Below are 20,692 nucleotides of genomic sequence, written 5' to 3' on the forward strand. Positions count from 1 at the left end.
TGTATTATACTGGCTCAGCAGATGTGAGTGATAGTATTTTTTGAACCTCATATGCAGCATTTTACATGTTCAGTCTGGGTTATATTTTTTAGAACCCTGAGCCCTACAACTGTTGGAGCTAAGCAAGAAAAATGTTCTCATTTGCTATATACCCAATTTTATCCAATTATGAGACAAACTTTTCCTCTATGTAAAAATAAGTACTTATTGATTTAAGAAGAAACAGGCATATTGATCCAAAGGAAAAATACACTGTACATGTTGATCAATATTTACCTTGCAGGACAAAACATCCTGGTATTCACTTCAAGGCATCAATATATACATATTACTGGATGTTTGTGTCATTAAGTCAGGTAACTGGGCTAGATCTCCATCTAACAGCATAAACTCTCTTAATGATTATTTTTCTAGTCAAATATTAGTCTCTAAAGGGAAGAAGGAGTTAGAGAACCAGAAAAAAGAATAATTGTTCACCTCCCTTGAGATAAATAATACTTTTCATTAAACTCAGCTGATGCCTATCAAGAGACACTAGACTGATTATGTAATATAAGCAGTGAGAAATACTCCAGGTTCCTCCTAGAAGTTTTTATCTGTATGGAGGTAAAATTGGAAATCTAAGCATAGATATTTAGGTGCCTAGTTTATTATTAGTTTGATATCAATTAACTTGTACAAAAAGGAGCTGTTTCCTTTTAATTTCTAAGGATGGGACACAGTTCACATAATTCCTTTAAAAATTCTTTGCTATCCAGGGCTCCTCTCTTTTTCAGCCCTGCTGCAGGCCAGGATCTTCTTCTGTCAAATTCATTGACATAGAGCTAAGCATAAATTATACAAAGATAAACTAATTATAGTGTAATGGGGCAGTCATGGTACACATTTTTTTTCTCTGACATTTCTTTTCTGTCCCATAATAGCTCTAACAGTGGGTTAATAATTTTTATTTAAATGTTTTCTTTATGGTTAATTTCACCCTAATATCACCCATCTCCATCTTGAGTCTCCTGAGGCACCCTCTATAAAGGACACACCCAGGAAAGGGACAGGCATGGGACAAAGAGCTGCTGTGACAGTCCCACCTTTAGTATGTATTCTCAATAGAATCATCATCATAATTTCAATGTCTAATACATGTTTCTTCAGACCCGAATAAATAAGATGACCCTCCCTCCAAAAAGCCTTTATCATAGCCTCATCTTAGGAATGGGCTTGAAAGCTGTGGATCCTTTCAGCATGGCTTTGTCCAGGTGAGGCCCCTCCTAAACCTGCCTGTAGCTGTAATTCATGTATAAATTCTCATTACCTTGTGTCTCATCCTTGTCAGAGACAAACCTATCCTCTCCTGTTCATGTGCATTCAAAATTCTGGGAACATCACTTCCTTAGCACATGGTTTGGGGAGTTTTTATCCACTCCAGGCTCTCCATCTTCAGTTAATCTAATACTTACTTACTTCTGCTGGAAGAGTCTTGTGTCCCTGACCACTCTTTCCAGCCTGCTCATTCTCTTTTCAAATCAAAATTTTCTTCTTGGAGAGCTGGAAAGGATGTATCTGTATGTTCTACCCCAGATAATTAATTTTCTCCTTTGAACCTGTTTTTATCTGTGGGATAAGAGAAACTATACAAATAATACAAAACCTGATAGCAACTACAGTGAGGCTGCACTTCAGTCCCTGGCCTATTTATTTGCTTGATAGGATCTCACCTCTTCCTTGAGTTCCCTGAGCTGTGTGTAGCTGTTTGTTATCTGTTGTCTGACTAAATATAGGTCATGAACTGTTTGCACACTGCCTCACACGTGATGGGCTCCTAGACCCTGAATGGCATCTGCATTTCATATTGGCATTCAGGTAATTCAAATAACAAATAAAATAATCAATAATCTGAAGTACAGACTTGTAGTAGCCCAGGTGTAAAATACTGCTTATCTGCCAAACAGGCATCCCTTTACCTAGATGAAGGGAAGAGATACAATGTTCCCTACCTCTGCTGTGCATCCACTGGAGTAAGCAGCTGTACACTGGGAGTCAGCTGTGCTGCAATCTTCAAGCTACCATCAGTGTTTACATGGCATGGCATTGGTAGGGAGGGGAAGCTGCAGCCATGTCTTCTGTTAGCTGCTGCCCCTTGTCAGACAGATCCAGTTCCAGCCAGCCAGAGCCAAGGCCATCAGCAGTACTGGTGGCAGCACTAGGGAATTGTACGTAAGAAAGCTGTGAGCAAATGTGAGAGAAGGAGCAAATACCAAGACCAGTGAACAAGGAAGAAGGGGTGCTCCAGGTGCTGGAGCAGAGGTTCCCCAACAGCCCAGGGAGAAGATCATGGCAAAGCATGATCTTGAAGGCCACGGAGTATCTCAGTGGAGCAGATATCCACCCTGAAGATCAAGGAGGACCCTATGCCACAGCAGGTGAATGTGCCCCAAAAGAAGTTGCATCTCGTGGAGAGATCATGCTGAAGCAGGCTCCTGGCAGGATATGAAATGCAGTCCAGGGAGAGGAGCACACACTGGAGCAGGTTTTCTGACAGGAATTGTGACCCCATGGGGTAACAAATCTGATGCAATCCACTCCTGAAAGACTGCAACCCATGGGAAAGATCCATGTTGGAGCAGTAGATGAAGTGAAGTCCCTCACATGAGAGGGACTCCATGGAGCAGGGGAACAGTGTGATGAAAAAGGTGTGGCAAAAATGAAGTGTTAAGAGCTGACTACAAACCTCATTCCTCAAACTTCTGCAGCACTCAGCGGGGAGGACACAGAAGCATTAGAATTGAAGCTGAGCCTAGCAAGAAAGCAATGGAGGGAGGTGGATTTTAGGTGTTTTTGTTGTTGTTTGGGTTTTTTTTGTTTTTTTTTTGGGGGGGCTTTTTTTTCCTATTCTTCTCTGTTGTTAATTTGCTATGAAACAAATTCATTTTCCCAAGCTGAGTCTCTTTCCCCATCATGGTAGTCAGTGAGTGAGCTCTGGGTCCTTACCTTGACCCATGACTTTTTTCTTGGTATTTTCTCCCCCTGTCCTGCTGAGGAAGGGGAGCCAGGATCTATCTTGGTGATCACCTGGCAGCCAGACAACGTTAATCCATCACAAGCTCATAGCTGGCTTGTCATCTGGCCAGCTCAATGTGAAGGCAGAGAAGGTTCTGCCTGCCCTGCAGACATGCCCTCATAATGGATTCCTTTACCACAATTTCTGAAATTCTCAAAATGTTTATGGTGTTCTCTGAATACCCTTGTGAAATAAAGAAGTGTTAACATTGCCATTTCTCCAAGGAACTATGGTACAAAGACACTGAATGGTTCACTTAAAACTGCACAGTGAATTCTATCCAATCCTCTTGCTTGGAATGCAGCAGTGGTCTCCAGAGCTTGCTTTATCTCTGTTAGTAATAGAAGACATCTCCTTCTTGGATTCCTTAACAGAAACTCTGAACCGCTATTAAATACAAAAGGTTTTGAACAAGCGATAGAGATCACAATGGTACTCGTACCACAATGGCACTCTGACCACCTACCTGCCATCAGTAACTATAAATAAAATAATCCAGAGACATGTACCCTCTCAGCTATATTGCAATACATTGGATTAGGAAGCCATGAAGATAATCTTACTTAAAATAGGTTTGTTTTTCTAGCCTCAAGATATTTCTCATAAGTGCAGGAGGTATCAGAAGTTATAATTAATCTCTAACTATGCACATGAGCAACATCCTGAGCCAGGTGGGGCCTGTAGAAGATCGCAGATCTCACGGACACCAGAGTTTTTTTCTAGGGCCAAACAAATGTACTTATAAAGCTGAATTAAACTTTTTCATACAAATGTTCAGTGAAAGCAAATCTGTCACAGAATGAGTACAAGATCCACTAAAAGGTGAATATTCTTGCCATTTTTGGACAGTTCAGAAACAACCATATGTGATTCACATAATCAAATAAAACAACTGAATATTGAAACAGCAGGCAATGCAATTGTTCAGAGATTTTCACTAAATATATATCAGTAGTAAGTTAACTTAACTTAAAAAATTAGGATTTGTTACTGAAGATTTTGTGTGCAGTGATGTTGAATCAATCCTTCAAATATTAGCAGTGCTGTTAATAGTTTACTTTCTGAAAATTGACAGTAACATACTTCTGAATCTTTCTAATCTGACTTCATTAGAGATCTGTGACTTGAAAAAATAGACAAGAGACCTTAAAAGATGGATTTAAAAGAAAATGAAAAAGTAAATCTCTATGATCAGTACGTCAGTTCATTAACACAACTCTTCATTGCTTTCTGTTTCTTAGTAGAGAGCACTGAAGTTACAGCAGAGTTGTATCATTTCACCTTTGCCAGAAAATCCACCAGATTTTTAAAGATTTTTTATCTGCCCATATAAATTTTTAGGGGGTAATCATAAGAATAGCTGAGGAAGAAGGTGAAGTGTCCATTTGCCAACCAACTACCATTCTTCCTAATTAAGCCGAGATTAAGGCCATGCAAAAATGGACTTATATCTTTTTCCTACTTCCAGTTACTTTCTCATGTAGGTATAATTTTGGCAGTAGTCCCTCAAGAGAAATGTTAGTCAGCCCTTACACAACTCTATTAGTGGAGAAATGCCTGATTAACAATGCTTTCTTGGAATAGATCCAGTGTCTGACTGGGTTCAGGAGCATCTTCATCTCTGCCTGGGTAGTACATAAGTCATAAACACTGTGATCTTCATCTTGTAAACAGACAGCTCTAGCACCTCCATGTAATAGATATTTTTAAAAAAGGGCAAAAGGTATACAAACTAAACACTTTGATCCTCAGATGCAATGGATAGCCAAAGGAACTGTGTGATAAACCCTCTTAATTCAGCTCCTTTTGTATAGATTACTTTTACTGCACTTTTCTGAGAAGAAAATTAGTTGAGAAATTTAAGCTGAAGTACAGCCTTAACTGTACAAGTTTGGAAGGGATCAGTAACAGAAAAGTTAACAGGAGACAACATTTTTCTTTTAAAATTTGTATGTATATTTAATGGTCTCTGAAAAACAGATTATTGCCTTTTTTTTATCCCAGGCTCCTTAGATCATCTCATCCACCCCCATTGCTGAAGAAGGGTCAGCCAGAGCAGGTTACCCAGGACCAAATCCAGCTGGGTTTTGAATATCTGTACAGTTGGAGACTCCACAACCTCTCTGGTAAACGTGTTCAAATGTTTGAACACTCAGAGTAAAAAAAGTACTTCTTTGCTTTCAGGTGAAATTTCCTTCACCTCTTTTGTCTTGTCATAGCAGTGAGAACCATTGAGGAGAACCTGGCTGCTTCTTCTCCCTTTTTCCCATCATGTATTTAGATATGAATATCCCTTTGGGCTGTCTATTTCTGAGGCTAGACAGCCCCAGCTCTCCCAGCCTTTCCTCATAGGAGAGGTGTTCTAGTCCCTTCATTGTCTTTCTTGCCCTGGGTTGGACACTGCATGTTTTCCCTCATGTCTGATTGAAGAGTTCTGGAAACCTTGCAGATACATACTTGAAACATACTACTAGGTACACACTCTACATAAATTACTGGGGTCCTCTTCTGAGGCATTTTAAGAAAAAGAAATATCAAATCATTTTATGTTTGTAATTCTGAACAAAGCACTTCTGTTCTTAGTTTTGTTAGAAATCTAGAGTAACTATTGCACTTCAGTAGCTGTCTCCAGATGTAAATGGATGTTGAATTTTCAATATGTTGAATATGTTCTATGTAAAGTTAGTTGCAAAAAAAAGAAGCATAAACTAAACTTTTCATTTAAAATAGCTGAAGCAGCAAAATTTTGTCCATAGGCCATAGAGGGTATTTCAAAACAGAGAGACTGAATTTTGGTTTCAGTTACATTAGACTAAATCCTACATGCCATGTTTCTATATGCAAAGTCATTGCTGGGTAGTCTTCAAAGCAAAAAGTGTCACTCCTGCAAGCCTGGTTTTATTCTAGCTGAGGGTGCTGTTGGTGACAGCAGTGTCTCAGTCCTTTGTAGTCAGAACTTTCCTATTGTAGAAAGAAGTTGTGTCCTGCTGTCTTCCTTTGACACCGAGGTATTGCTGTATGTAACCAAGTCCCTGACAAAACTGATTAGCCTGTCATCAAGATTGCCCCATCTTACTCAACAGACTGGGCAATTCATGTTTCCTGGGAAGCTAACAGCTTGTGATAAAGTGACACCTATTACCTAGCACCTTTGTGCACTGCCTAAAGATAAACAGCAATAACTAGAGTGTGTCAATCCTATGAAATGGAATGGTGGTGTGCCTGGTTCCTATCTCCATCATACTTTGGGCAGACCCAAAGGCCAATTGTTCTTCCAATAGATTCTTCAGGTTACAAAAGCCATCTGAGTGAAAATGCCAGAGATCAACCAGCAAAACAAGGAGATAATAAGTTGGATGTGAATGAGATTTCCTGAGTTTGTTCTTAGCTTTGGTCCAGATGCAGCTATGAGCAGAAAGTTTTAGAAAGGATGCTTTTTGAACAGTGATATGACAGAATGTGTGGGACTGATGATGTCTCTGGTATGTCCCTTCCCAAGTGTTTTGTGCATGTGTAAATGGATGTGTGCATATGCACACCCACAACCAGAGCATTTGATTATCATAAATTATAAATCCATGAAAACTTGAGATTGTCCTGGTTGAAGAGCAATTGTGATTCAGCTTCATGGTTACACATCAGTCAATCAACAGACATACAATATGCACCTCTCCTTGATGCCAGAAGTGTCTGTAGTCATAGGAATTCAGCCTATTACATTTCCTTAATATAAAATATTCTTCTACATTAAAGAAAAAAAAAGGAGAAAACAAACAAAAAAATCCACAAACAAACCCCCTTCTCTTCCCATACACTATTCCTTAAAAGGAAAGAAGTTAACAAAATCACTGATTACAAACTGTTATATACAAACTTTCACCTACACACAGATTAAAATCTCACATAGCTGATCATGTCAGCCACGTTTCCTTGCATTGTTACAGCAATTACTTATCTCATGTTGGTGTTAGTGTCTATAAGGCATAAAGAGATTCTCTGGCCTCTCAGTAAGCAGCTCACAAAGAAAGAGTGGAGAGGCTGAGGTGCAGAAAACCATTTGAGGGGGGCTTTCAAATCTTACACAGGTGACTAAACAGTAGAATGGTAGAAATTAGTGGAAAAATACACAGCCTGGAGAGAGAAAGGGACTTGTAGTTGAGTTCAGGGAGGTCAGTTGGTGAAAGAAATTATGTAGGGAAAAAAAGTCTGAAATGCTTATATATAAATGAGCTACTTGAATTGTGGGAGAGATCAAGTAAAGGACAGTGGGAAGCCAGCATAAATTGGGAGAAAGGTGAGTAAGTATGTTGTAACAGAGCCTGAGGAGTCAGCACAGCAAGGAAGAAAGGAAAATTACATGAACAGATTGATGGGAAAGAAAGAAGATCTTGGTGGGGATATTTTCTATTTATATGTCCACAGCACAGGTGGTATTTCCTGTGATGTGTAAGGAGAGGAGAATGTGGAATTTTGAGATGCTTTTGAGGTAAAAGCATTAGAGCTCTGCTGAGAGGTCAGAGTTCTTTTCTAAAGCTAAAAATCTGAGACTACAGTTTAATGGATCAAATGTTTTATTCTAAACAAAAGTCTATTAAATGTTAGACATTATGTGCAATTGGAGCAGTGATCTGTATTTACTAAGTAATATTCAAATACTTGCCAATCAACTACTTAGTGTGAGGTCCATGATATTTTTAAGTATTTCTGGCACTCCAAACTATGAAGAGCCCTCTGAGAGGAAACTAGTCCAGTGGGGGATTTCTCAGGGTGAGGGAACTAGTTACTATAAGGACTGTGAAATGAGCTGGTCACACTTAGCATTATGGTAGTTCATGGGAGATTTCTGGCTGTAGAATACAACATCCATTACCCTTTTGTACCTCTGAAAAATCACCAAGCTTCTGATAAATCTTCACCATCCTCATCTTGATCAGAAATTCTGTATTCCAAACTGAATGAGAACTTCTCACCCAACCAGTTCAGGATCCCACAAGCAAACCTTCTGAATAATTAGAACTAAAATAAAAATTTTGTGACAGAAAGCCAAGAGAAACACCTGCCTGGCACACTCCAGCTGTTGCATCTAATATGCATGCTCTGTGTTTAACACTTTTTTATTGATTCTCAATTTGCAAATCTTTTCTGTTGTACTTTTATATTTAATCATCAGCACCTGCCTGGTAATGGACTGAAGCAGCATGAGCGTGGCATGCTGTCCATTTTGAGGATTCAGGCTGGTAAGACTGCTGCAGGAAAGCAATAAATGGGAAGTGGCAATACACAGCAGTAGAAACACAGTAGCTCCTGCAATACAAATTACTATTTGTATTTAAAAATAAATCTGAAAGAAACCATTCATTGTGCAGTCTTGTTAGATGCTTCCCACAATAAATCTAGCAATGGAAAAGCCTCTTTGGCAGATATCAACTGCTGTAAGATTTAGCTGGCAGTGAATTAGACGACTCTAAGGCCACTCTTTTTTTGTTTTTTCTCTACATTGCTCTCCCTTTACAGCCCACTTTGGCTCATCCTAAATTCCCACTAATGTCACTGGAAATACCGCAAGGGGAGGATTGTAGAATCTGACTCCTCAGGCAAGTACCTGAGTGTGCATCTGCAAGTATCCCTCAAGAGATCTGTTTGAACAAGCTCTGGGCTTGGGGCACTGCACCGGGACAGTGAAGGTCTCTTCACACTGGCCACTGCTGCTCGCCCAGCAAGGAGCTTGCTGCACCTGACAGAGCTGGGACCAGTGAGCTCAGTGCTGCTGTGCTGTGCTGCTGGTCACTCTCCAGGGTGCCGGTGGTAAAAGAATTTTTCACAACATCTACTGAGTATAGAGAGCTCCTACGAGCTGTTAACAAACCTAAACACAGTGAATAGCAGAAGATCACATCTCACAAGATTCAACTTTAACAGGCTCAGCTCACACATGTCTAGCGACTCAATTTTGACCTCAAAACTTTGTCAAGTATTTAATGGGACATGGCTTGTGCAGTGTAAAATCTGCCTTTAAAAATATATGCCAATCAGTTCCCCCTTGGTGTGCTGGAGCACACAGACCCTGTGGCAGCTGGAGCACAGGAGAGCAGCAAATAGCTCCTGAGAGCCATTCCCCAGTGGAGTGTCAGTCCTTTTACTTTGAAACATCCAAACGCACATATCTGTGGAAAGTTGCTGAGTTCCCTTGAGTTAACCAGCTTCTGCTTTTGAAGGTGTCTGGTGAAGCTCTTCCTGCCTGTATTCCCGGTCCTGCTGAGGATGAGCTCTTTGTGAATTGCTGGAGAAAAGTACTAACTGCAAGGCACATGGTGGCACCTTTTTCTGGATCTTTTGTAAATCTCTTTCTTTCTTTTTACTACCTCGGAGTGCCAGGTGTTCTACTCATCAAATGCTCTTGATTCCCTGTATGCAAACCTGCTGGAAGACATGGGGTTCTTCTGGAATAAATATGAGAATTTGCCTCTGAGTTTCAACCCTACCAGATCCATAAAGTCTACTTATAAGTTACAATAAAAGGAGGGTTCTGCATCTCTTTAGAGATGCAGTGTGAAAAATCAAAAACTTGAGAAGCCCCAGGTCTCATCTTACACATACCCAGATACTATCCCAGTTTGTGAAGCACAAAGCAGTCACATCTGCAGAACTTCTCTGAGGGAAGGAGTGCCTGAAATAAATCTCCGGGTACAGTCTTACTATTTCTGTTTTTAAAAAAAGTCCAACTTACCCTCGGAGACCTAATTTTGTTCTATAGTACAAACTTTTAGGAAGTAGTAAACAGTTTCTGTTTCAAAAAGCTTGCATTCTAAGCTCCTGATCTTTCCAATGCCTACTTGCTTAGCTTTTTTTTTTTTTTTTTTTTTTTAATCCATGAGATTATACACATGCATAAAGCTATGCCTAAACTTTTGTCATATGAGAGCAAAGATAAAGGTAGGATGTGAGAAAGGACGTATTTGTTATCCACATCTTGAGGATGAGGAACTGAAGCACAGCAAAAAATTAGATCCTCATCCTCCACAGAGTGTAAATGTGCTTAATTCTTAGGCATGAGTAATTTCCATCAGGTTTGACGTGCCCTCCGGACTGAAGAGTTAGGTCTGGGTTTCAGCTACTGTCTCTGCCACCGATTTTAAGTAAGTTACTTAAGTTCTGCTGCGGCGGTTAAACTCAAGCGCACAAAAAGCGCGGGACGCGTTTTGCACGGGATGGGAAAGACTAGGTTGAAGTAAAGAAGGATGATCTGACCCCTTTGCTCGGGAGGTGGATGCCTGCAGCTGACGGTGTGTGACTCTGAGCCCTATCGCTGTGCCTGGTAGCTGTCAGCCGTGCGGGGACACCCGAGTCCCGGCACCGCAGGAGTCCGGCCCCAGGAGCCTCCGTGGGGCGGCGCGGAGCCCGGCCCCTCTCCCGCGCTTCCAGCGGTGCGCAGCCGGCGGGGCGCCCCGGGAGCAGGTACCGCAGGTGAATGTCCCTGCGTGCCCAGGGCCGCCGCTCGCCCGCCGCCGTCCCGAGCCCCGCGCGGGTGCGGAGCGGGCGGCGGCCGCGCGGGGCGGAGGGCGGGAGGCGAGCGGGAGCGGCGGGGGAGGGACCGGGCGCGGAGCCGCCGCCCGCGGGGCAGCGCCGGCACATGGAGCGGCGCCAGCCGCCGCCACAGCTGCCGCCCGCCCCGGCCCCGGCGTAGCAGGTACCGAGGGGCGGGGGGTCCCGGGCGGGCACCGGCTCCAGCCCCCGGGGCGAGCGGGGCGTCAGCCCCGGCGGCTGCGGGGCGCGGGCGAGGAGGGGCCGCGCGGAGCCGGGGCTGCCGCGGAGAAGTTGCCGGGCGCGTAAAGTGGGAGACTGCGGAGCCCGGTCATCCCATCCCATCCAATCCCACCCCATCTCTTTCTTCCCCTTCTTCCCGTCCCACACGCCTTTTTTTTTTTTTTTTTTTTTTTATTTGAAAACACTGAGCCAAATATACACCTCGGGTGTAATCCAGGCGTTTTAGAGTGCTTCCTTAAAATTTCAGAGATGAGTAGCCATGAGGAGCTGCCCGAGATGGGGTGTTCATTGATTCAAATGCGGATTGGTCTGCGTTCTCGTGTCAGCTGCAGCACTTAGGTTCAGTCAAAGCCCGCGTTCCGCGTTTGCAGAGGGGAGGCAGATACGGAGGTCGTAAAAACTATTAGAAAATTGTAAAATTATCAGCCCCAGTGCGCTTGAGGGGAACGGCCTTAGAGAAGTTGCTGACTTCCGAGTAGCGGTGGCACCAGAAGTTTTTCTCCTTGCCGTACAGCCTGTCACAGCTGGAGGGTTTTTTTCACCCTGCTCCGCAAAGTTACCCTCTCTGTGAAGGGACGGTTTCGCTCCGCTGTCGTTGCTAAAGAAGATGCACTTAGTTAGAAACTGTGTGAGTGAAGAAATGAGTTCCCACTGCAGCAGTCGGTTCTAAGGAAACTTTTAATTTTGTGCTTCAAGAAACCTGATTACTTCTTGGATTGCTTTTCTACCTTGGTTTAGAAGGTATGGTAACACTGCCAGATATTGTAAAAAGCATTCTGCTTCCAAAATTGTTAAAAGTTAATAATACTGTGTCAGAAAATTTTGTAGTGTATGATTGCAAATTATTTCAAAAAAGTGATGTTTTGTGGGATGCGGGAATTTTTAGACCAGGATGGCCACTGGCTTAAAGTATTGAAATTGTTGTAGAAGAATATAATGTAATTTCTTTTTACTTTTTCTTTCTATCTTTTTCCTTTTCTTTTTTTTTTCCTTTCACTTAGTGCAAGAGGTATTTTCAAGGACTTTGTGTAGAGATTAGAACTTAGGACTTAGAGCTTCTTGACTACGTATTTTTCTTTCCAATATCTGGATGCTACCAAGGTTACATCGATATGCATTCACTGTCCAGATGTCCAAACCTTACTCAAATTAAATAAACTAGGAATATAATCCTAGGTATATTTTGTGCATACACATTAATAACCCATTTTCTAGACTTAAATAGTTTAGTTTTAAAATTCGAAGCTGTGTGCATTGTAGGGTCCAAACCCTTTAAAAGACACGCTTTGTTAGTTTCAGTTGACTGCTCACATCAGTTGTAACTCACACACCCTGCAGTACCATGGAGTATGACTCGCTGTTAAATGTTATAAATTATCATTGAAATGTAAAGAAAAAGCATATTGATGTGTTGCATTTAGAAGTAAGTACTAAAATTTCTTTCAAATACTTGGAAATAATTTATCTGAATCAGCTAAGCAGGGGCGTGTTCTGAGTGGCTTGTGGCACTGCTCTCTCACCTTGCTAGTGAATTGCATAGCTTAAGGTTTCTATTTCTTAGTGAAATAGAAAAATGAAGGATGTAATGCCTTTAGCTTCTGAATTTTTAGAACAAAATTTCTGTACTTAGGTAACTTTATTTATTCTTTGTTCTCTTCATTACTGAGGGAAAATGTAAGTCCAAAAAGTGCTAATGGTTTTGACCATGTTACTATGAAAATTCCCCATTCATGGGTTAATATAACAGCTGACACAGTAGTTGATACTATGTCTCTTTTCTAAAAGGTTTTATTGCTCCGATGTTAGGCTTCTTTCTAACATTGGCATGGTCTGCTTTGATTTTAACTCATGTTGGTCAAAAAACTGAATAAAAACCACAAGATATGCTGCTTGGAGTGCATTATATGCCCACCTCCTCAATCCTTAGCAAAACTCTACCAAGTTTTAGTTACATGGCTGTATGCCTTACTTCTTTGTCAGAGCCTTTGAAACTGAAGCCTGAAGAGATGAGAAACCAAGTGCCATGTGCAAGACCAAGGACTCTTAAAACAGTTCATGTCCTTATGATAGCTGCCTGTAGCAGAACTGCGGGGGGGAAGTGTCCGAAATACTGCAGAGCTCTGCACTTTATGTAGTTCATGTTTCTGTTATCCCAGACTTGCTTCCAACCTTAAAGATTTTCTCACAAATCTTAGTATTGGTGACTAACCCAGGTGATCTTTTTTTGTATTTTCCTTTGGGTTTTTTTTTTTTTTTTGAATTTTTTTTCCTTTATTTTGAGTAAAGTGGGTGAAACTCAGAACATTATATATTGCAAGTTTTTGAAAAAATATAAATAGAAATTATATCCCTAATTATATGGTAAATTTAAGATAAAAGCCAAGGAGAAATCAGGTTTACTCACTGAGTGAGAAGACTGACCAGACTAAAGTCAATGTAATTCCAGTGCTGGACATTCCCAGCATTCAGGACTTCAAACCTAGTGCACTGATCATTGCAAGAGTCCTCTACCTACTGGGTATGGCTTCCAGGTGAAATGATAGAAACACAGAAGCATAATATGAAATTGTACTGAGTGTCCTGATTGAGTCAGGAAGGAGTGATGGACTCTAGTATTTGAAGAGTAATCACTAATGCCTCTGGGCTAATGTAATGATGGGAAGACAGGGCAGAGGGCTCTTTGCCCTTTATGCTCCCAGTAACTGGAGAAGCTTAGGCACTGATCCTATGTGCATGCTTTATCCCAGCTGAGTATTTCTCAGGGTGTCTACTTAACTAAAAGTGAGAAAAGTGCCTTGGTGTCTTTTTAGTAGGTCTCAAACTCCTGAGTTGCATTAGAGAGATAAGCTTGTCATATACCTCAGACTTTCCACCCCAGCTCCCAGCTGCCAATACTCCCTCCAGGAATAATGTGGTCGCTTGCTCCCTTTTATAAACATGGACAACACCTTTGTCATTTGTGTTGCATTCAGTGTACCATTTAAAAATGCAATAGTCTCCATCTCAGCATTACTGTAGCAGTTTTCCTTTTCCCTGTGGACCTTAATACCAAAAACCTGGTTTGCTTGCCGCTTCCACTGCATAGCAATGCAGAAATGTAACTGGATAACCAATCCACAGAGTTTACAGCAATGCAAACTTCCTTCTCATCATTAAAATTGGATAACTCCAAAATGAAGCCAAAAACATTTCCAGACATATTTTATTTGAGCTAAGGTACTTCATACTAACACCACAATTTTGCAGAAAACAAGGAAATGGGTCCAGTCTGTATTTCAGCAACAAAAAGCAAGGGCATAATGAATTGTATGCTGTTCTGGCAGACCATTTTTGGCAATGTTCTCTTAAAAAGTCCAGAAGATATCGAAAGTCATGGATCGCAGCCTAATTGTGTGGCTCTGTGTCAGGAAAAACTTCCATTGAAGGCTTGTGGGATTTTTTTTTCCTGTTTTATGTGCAAGAAAAGCTGGATCCATAGTAATCTTTGTTTTTTGGTCAAGATTCACATATGTACTTCATTACATTTTGATCAGTCATTACTTTCTACTATTATTAAAAGTAATAGAATTAGACCAAAAAATCATAGTAAAATAGTAGAATTTAGTGTAGCAATAATGGAATCTTTGGAAAATGTTGTCATCCTTATGAGAGTAGAGCAGGATGCACTGCTGGCTCCCCTGGAATTCCCCTCCCTAGTGACAGACACCACTTTTCTAACACGTATAAAATTACTCAGAAAGAAAGAACACTGGGAATACATTATGCCAGTTGAGAAGTGGAAGATAAGGACTCTCATCGGTGTTTTCTGGGACTTTAATTCTTTGGGAAGCCTTTTTAAATGCTTGCAACTCAATGCAAGAGTCAAAAGAGGAAAGACTTATTCTTCACTGGTATTATTTCTGTAATCCAAAGATTATTTTTGCTCCCCCCACCCAACACTGGAGTGGAAAAGTGTGTAGAGATGAGTGTGAACGCCATATGAGGCAAGGCAGACAGTCTCATCTCAGCATGTCAGCTTTATGGCATTTTTTTAAACAGGAGGCTACTTTAAAGACCTTCCACTCATCCAAAGTAACTGCAGGAGTTTTCTCTCTCCAGTGGCTATCCAGCAAAGTGAACTGACTTCAGCTGGAAAACTCCCTTCTTCCAAGGTCAACTGTGGCTTTTTGTCCCTTTATCAATCTATATATAAACCTAACTACAAGTCAACAAAAGTTTTGTTTGCTCCCTAAATTTAAAATAAATTATGGTATGTTGCAATGCATCTTTATTAAAACCCCGACTACTTCTGCCTCACCCTTCTCCTTCAGAACAGCTTCCTCCATGCTTTTAGGTGGTGAACAAGAAGAGAGCAGGGGGTTTCTGCACTAAGCAGTTTACCACCAACACTGTGGTGGCTGCAAAAGTAGGCTCTAACTCTGAAAAGATACATGCATGTTCTCAGCTTTGTTTGTACCATTGGAAATTCTTGGGGATAGAACCATGCAGGTTTGGGAGTTTCATGGCACACTCATGCTTCCTGTATAAATGCTTCCAAAGGCCATTCAGACTGCAAGTTTGGATGAGCATTCACACTGAAATCATCGTATTTTTTAAGCCATGGGAACTGTCCACTTCTCTTGCTTATTTTGCTTATTTCATGTGAAATATTTACATTTCTTCTTCTGATTCCACTTGCTCTAGCTTTCCCAGTGAAAGAGAAACTTGCTCTGTAAGAGAGATCAGATTCCCCGCTGAATTGCTTCATTTTTCTGTTTGTTTCAACTCACTGAGAACAGCAGAGCAATTGCAGTATAAAGCTGGAATTGACCATAGTGGATTGGACCCTGAATATTTGCAAAAGCAGAGTCAGTTAACTAAAATATATAGTATGGAGGAACTTACTAATTTGCTTTAATTTTAGGAGTTATTTTTAGGAGTTATTTAAGGGTAAAAAAAAAAAAAACCACACCAATCTGTAATATGCTTATTCAGGCTGGTAATGTCATTTAATAATTTGTAACAGCCTGAACAGTTTGAAGAGAAATTAGGAAGCAACTCTGTGATCATGAAGCAGAGTTACTGAAATCTTCTATAATTTGGACAAATTGACTGCTTATATATTGTAGGGTATACTCAGCAATAACAATTCTCGGCATGAAGAGGTGCTTTTATGTTCTCTCTATTGCATATTTAGATACGCTGTGGGGAAGACATCCTACGCTTTTTAAATCAGATAAATAGATATATACAAAAAGTACAGCCCTTCGTCTGCTGTTTGCCTCCCCTTGAGTGAGAGCTCTGGAAGAATATCTAAGAGCTCTATTTGGCCACTTGAGAATATGCTGTGTTCTTAGATTGAGTGCCTTAATTTACACCCCTCACCTTTTATAGTCAGTTTATTTATAAGATGGAAGTGTGTGCGTTTTCTTTGTCCTGGTGAATTTATTCCACTTTTCTGCTTGATTTTTAGTGAATAAAGGTGACAGGGTTTAATGAGTTAATAAAACTTGCCCTTAATTAGGAAAATTACCTTCATATTTTTCTCATATTGTGGAAACAATTTATAATTACTCTGGTTGCAATTCAAAAACTTGAAGGAAGAATATTTTTTCATATTTGCAATGATATCAAGTCCAGTAATTTGCACACAAAGTCAATAAAAAAATGGATTTTTTATTATCTCCTTTAGCAATGAATTGTTACATGAGTATAGCTCAAGCAGAGAAAATGCTAGGAGGAGCACATATGGAACACACACATATGATACAAGATGCACTTTTTATCATTTGTCAGTGATTTGAAAAAAGAATTCCCAAAGGACTGAGAATTATGTAGGATCTTTGAGACAACTTTTTTTACACCCTCACAATTGTTCCCTTACACGGAAATTAATTTTACATGTGCCAGACATTTAAACATTTCACATCTGCACTGTTAGCAGAGTTCTTTTCTTAATCTTGTGTGTTGAATTACAGTGCTTCCTTCATTTTGCAGACAGGAGTTCTCCATTGAAATTTCACTGTATGCTCATAATTGTATTGTCAATTCGTGTAGTTAACCAGCATTTACACTAGGCAGGAATAGAGAAATGACTGAATAAACTAAACATCTCCCTTGACTATGTAGAAAATGCTGAATACAGAATTAGTGCAGAGGGAAAGAAATTGATCCACTTAGTTTTAATCTTTTTTTTAATGCAGTCCTTTAAAAGACCTGGAGGTATTTGTTTTGGTTTTTTGAACAAAAATGGAAGGACATTGAAGTGCTCATTACGACTCTCGGTTTTCAGAAAGGACCACCCCTCACCTTGGTAGTTATTATTTACACTGAGCTGTGTGATGAGGCGGAAATTAAAAATAGAATTAAAGTGGTTCTAAAGTAGAGTCATTCACAGAGATTGTGAAGTGTAGCATATAAAATTACAATAATAAAGCTAATTATCTGCTGCTAGCTGAGATATTGAATGCTTTTAATTAAAATGAGTTTGTAGAATTCTAGCAGTTTTCTTCAAGTATTTGAAGATTGGTTACACAATGCAGATTACCTTCTTTCCATGTTTAACAGTCTTCCTGTTGCATGTTTAACCATATTTAGCACATTCGTACATGAAGTTATAAGCCTGTTTATTTATATATATATATATATATATATATATATATATATATATATATATTAGCTCCTTGGTTTAAAATGAAGCTAAACGTTAAATCCTTTTACAAAAGTGTCGTTATTCACCTCTTCTCTTGGTTGTTGCCCTATATTCCATAACTTCCATGGATACAAGAGCCTTGGTTCCATTAGGTTGAGTCCCTCTGGTGCAATTAGAAATGCAGCTTACTATCTTTTTGCAGGCAGATGCAGCTCCCAGCTTAAACCCCAAAAGATTGATGAGACATATATGATGATTGCCCGCTAACCTGTTTTTTAATATGAAAATTCTCCTGTCAGGTATTTCAAGGGCTATAGGAATTTTTTGTGTTTTTCGGGCTGCAACCTCCTTTTCCTTTATTAATTAATTTATTAAACTTATCTTTATGTGTCTTGGGTGGTTGCATCTAGGACCCATTTTAGGAGCTTCAATTTAGGTTTTAAAGTGGATTGGGGTTTTATGGTTTTGGTTGTTGGTTTGGAGTTTTAGTTTGCTGAAGGTGAAGCCTGTGTGGTGAGGAGCCAATGAGATCTGTCAGAGACCACAGACACGAGACGTGCTCACACACCAGTGCTCCATCAGAGCCGGCTGCTCCAGTGACCAGTGTGAGTAGTCCCTTTCCTGCCATGGGACTGCTCACAGAAGTGGGGGTTGCACAGCTGGGCTTTCTTCAAGGTGGCTGTGGAAGTAACTCTTGGGTTTGCCTCGTTGCTTGTTTTCCACACTTAACCAGGAGTTGTCACCACTGAGGAATGCATGTTCCCCTCACTTTTTATATTTGCAAAAGCATATGCAGAGCACTAGTTCCCTTGTAGAAAGTTTATTTCTCCTCTCCTCAAGACTTTATGAGTGCTTATTTTCTGCTTTGAGGTTTCAGGGAAGTGTACCTGCCTCTGCGGGCCACATTCAAGACAGAAGTGTTCCTTCGGGCACCTTTCTGTCAGCTCAGCATGGCTACACCTAAGAATTGCCAGGAACCACGCAGCTGGCTGTGCTTGCTGTACGTTTGTGGAGTCCTTGCAGCACTGGAGGTAGAGCTCTCTGTAGATGGAAGGACAGCTCTGAGTTTCGGTGTGCTGGTGTAAGACCAAAGTGGCTCCACAAGTATCAACACATGTGATTTCTTTTCCTTACTGTGAGGTTCCATTGTGCTGAGTGTGGGGCATATCTCATCCCAGAGAAGTCAGTACATAGGTAGCTCAGGGAACACAGAAGAGAAAAAGGATTGCTAGTCTCTGGCATTGGATTGGGTCATTCCATTGAATCACATCAATGGCCTAATCTTGGGATCATTCAATATCCTAAGAGAACAGGATTGTAGAAGGACTGACATGCTTACACATGCTTTATATCAATTGATGAAGTCTTGTATGAATGCTAAGCATTCATTTTCTTAACAAGGAGGTTTACTTTTGAATTTGCTGGGAGACAAAAAAATAAACCAAGATTTTCCAATAATTAATTTGTTGTATTCTGAAAGATTAAAAAATCTTGATCTTATAACGACTTCTTCCTGTTTACACCTGTAATTCTAAAAGGTCCTAAACCCACTTCTGGTTGTAATTTACATTAGGTATAAATGGAGCAGTACTTCCAGTGACTCATGGAGTGTATTTTGGTAAATTATTAAGACATAGCATAAGTTATATTGTAGAGAAACTTGAAAGGAGGGAAATTCATGACATGTGAATTTTCTTCAGAAAAAATGCTGACTAACTTTAATCCAAAATCATGGCTACTTAGATGCTTCCTTATTTAAAACAAAATCAACATAACCTTTCAGAAGGGTTGTGTGTTGATTATCAAGTAATTTAAGGTTGCAATATTTTGATTCTTTTTCCAAAGGATTGTAGTAGCATCATCTCTGAGTCTGGTATTCATTAGTCTGAAGAGGAAAGCATACAGGTTAGATTTCCTTATCTGAATAGCCTTGAAGAAATAATTTTATCAATTTTGACCGGAATTTTATCTAATTTGTAGCTCTTGTAATAAGGGGCCAAACTTTGAAGCTATTTGTATTCCTAAATAGAAGAATTATCTATTATCACCTAGGTGCTAATCCCTTTCCTGCCATAAATGAGAGTGAGACAGGTTCAGCATTTGAAAGCAAGATTGTTTCAGTCGGGTCCCCATCCAGCTTTTGATTTCTAACTTTGGGCTCTTAAATTAGCTGAAAATGTAAAGAAATGTGACTGCATTGAAGACAACGAAGCCATACACACTAGTGTATGCTAGTGACAAATTTGATTCGCGGGGAAAACTTAAACAGTGAAAAATTAAAAAACATCTCTTTAGTGCCAAACCAAAACAGACCGTAATTTTAGGGTTTTATGTCAGAAACATTGTTCTTTTAGATAAATCATTATAAATGTTTATTGATTTACAAATTGATAACAAATAGATGCTTCAGTGCAAATTCTCATATCTGTTCATAAGATCTCTTATTTTCTAGACTGTGACAATTCTTGCTTCTGCTGATTCTAGAGCAGAGGAAAGGGAGAAAAATCAGGGCATGGTTTCCTATTCATAGATTTATCATACCAAAGGCAAAAGGGTACATTCTACTCTTAGCATTTAAAATTTAGCCCAAGACCTGTTATGCTCAAGTCTGGTGGGACTTTTAACAGACAAAGGGCCAAAACCTACACATGGCCAATTGCAGAACTGAGATGGGGTGCCAGATGTCCTGTCATATATTCTTTGCTGATACAGGGCCTAAGCTGAAGTTAGCTGAGATTTCATTAGTATTTACCCTTCCACTGCGAGGGATTCAAACACTCTTGAGGATTTTCTAAATTTTATTTTCTGCTTTTATCAATTTGTGTAATTTGTGGATCTTGATCTACATTTAGGAACCACGCATAATTATTCTAAGTAATTATTGGGAAGAAAAAAATATCTTTCCATCATCACTTTTCCACTAGCTCTATTTCCTCTCAATGTTCCATCCCTGTGAAATGGATCAGCTTTGCCGAGTGTCTTAAAATCACCTAATTCAAGCCTAAACCCTAATGTGAGATCTGAGGGTGTATGTTTTGAGACAGGAGTCATCCAACCTCAAAGAAAGCAAGCTAAGAATATTCCATTAAAAAAAAAAAAACAAAGCCCCACAACAAACTGTACTCCAGTTTATTTTCATTAAAAAACCAAACAAACAAACCAAACAAGCAAAAAAAAAAAAAAACAACCTTGTAGTTTAGCTCCTAATTTAAGAAATCAGGAAATGGGACTTCTCCATTGGG

At 40.0% G+C, this 20,692-nt stretch overlaps 1 protein-coding gene across 6 annotated transcripts in view; it reads left to right on the top strand.

The window, feature by feature from the left end:
- IKZF1 (IKAROS family zinc finger 1) overlaps positions 1-20,692 on the top strand; it is a 100,314-nt gene that overhangs the window by 19,683 nt on the left and 59,939 nt on the right. Inside the window, exon 1 of one of the 6 annotated variants that reach the window (XM_074546181.1) lies at positions 10,025-10,191. The exons of 2 other annotated variants lie outside the window; for them this stretch is intronic. The gene's annotated coding sequence lies outside the window, so the exon portion shown is untranslated. Of the gene's footprint in view, positions 1-10,024; positions 10,192-10,281; positions 10,520-10,635; positions 10,743-10,767; positions 11,561-20,692 lie in introns of those variants that run through there. 3 more of the 6 variants (XM_074546185.1, XM_074546177.1, XM_026791801.2) reach the window with 3 other exon arrangements.

This window comes from Zonotrichia albicollis, chromosome 1 (genome assembly GCF_047830755.1).
Source record: "Zonotrichia albicollis isolate bZonAlb1 chromosome 1, bZonAlb1.hap1, whole genome shotgun sequence".
Taxonomy (NCBI): Eukaryota; Metazoa; Chordata; class Aves; order Passeriformes; family Passerellidae; genus Zonotrichia; species Zonotrichia albicollis.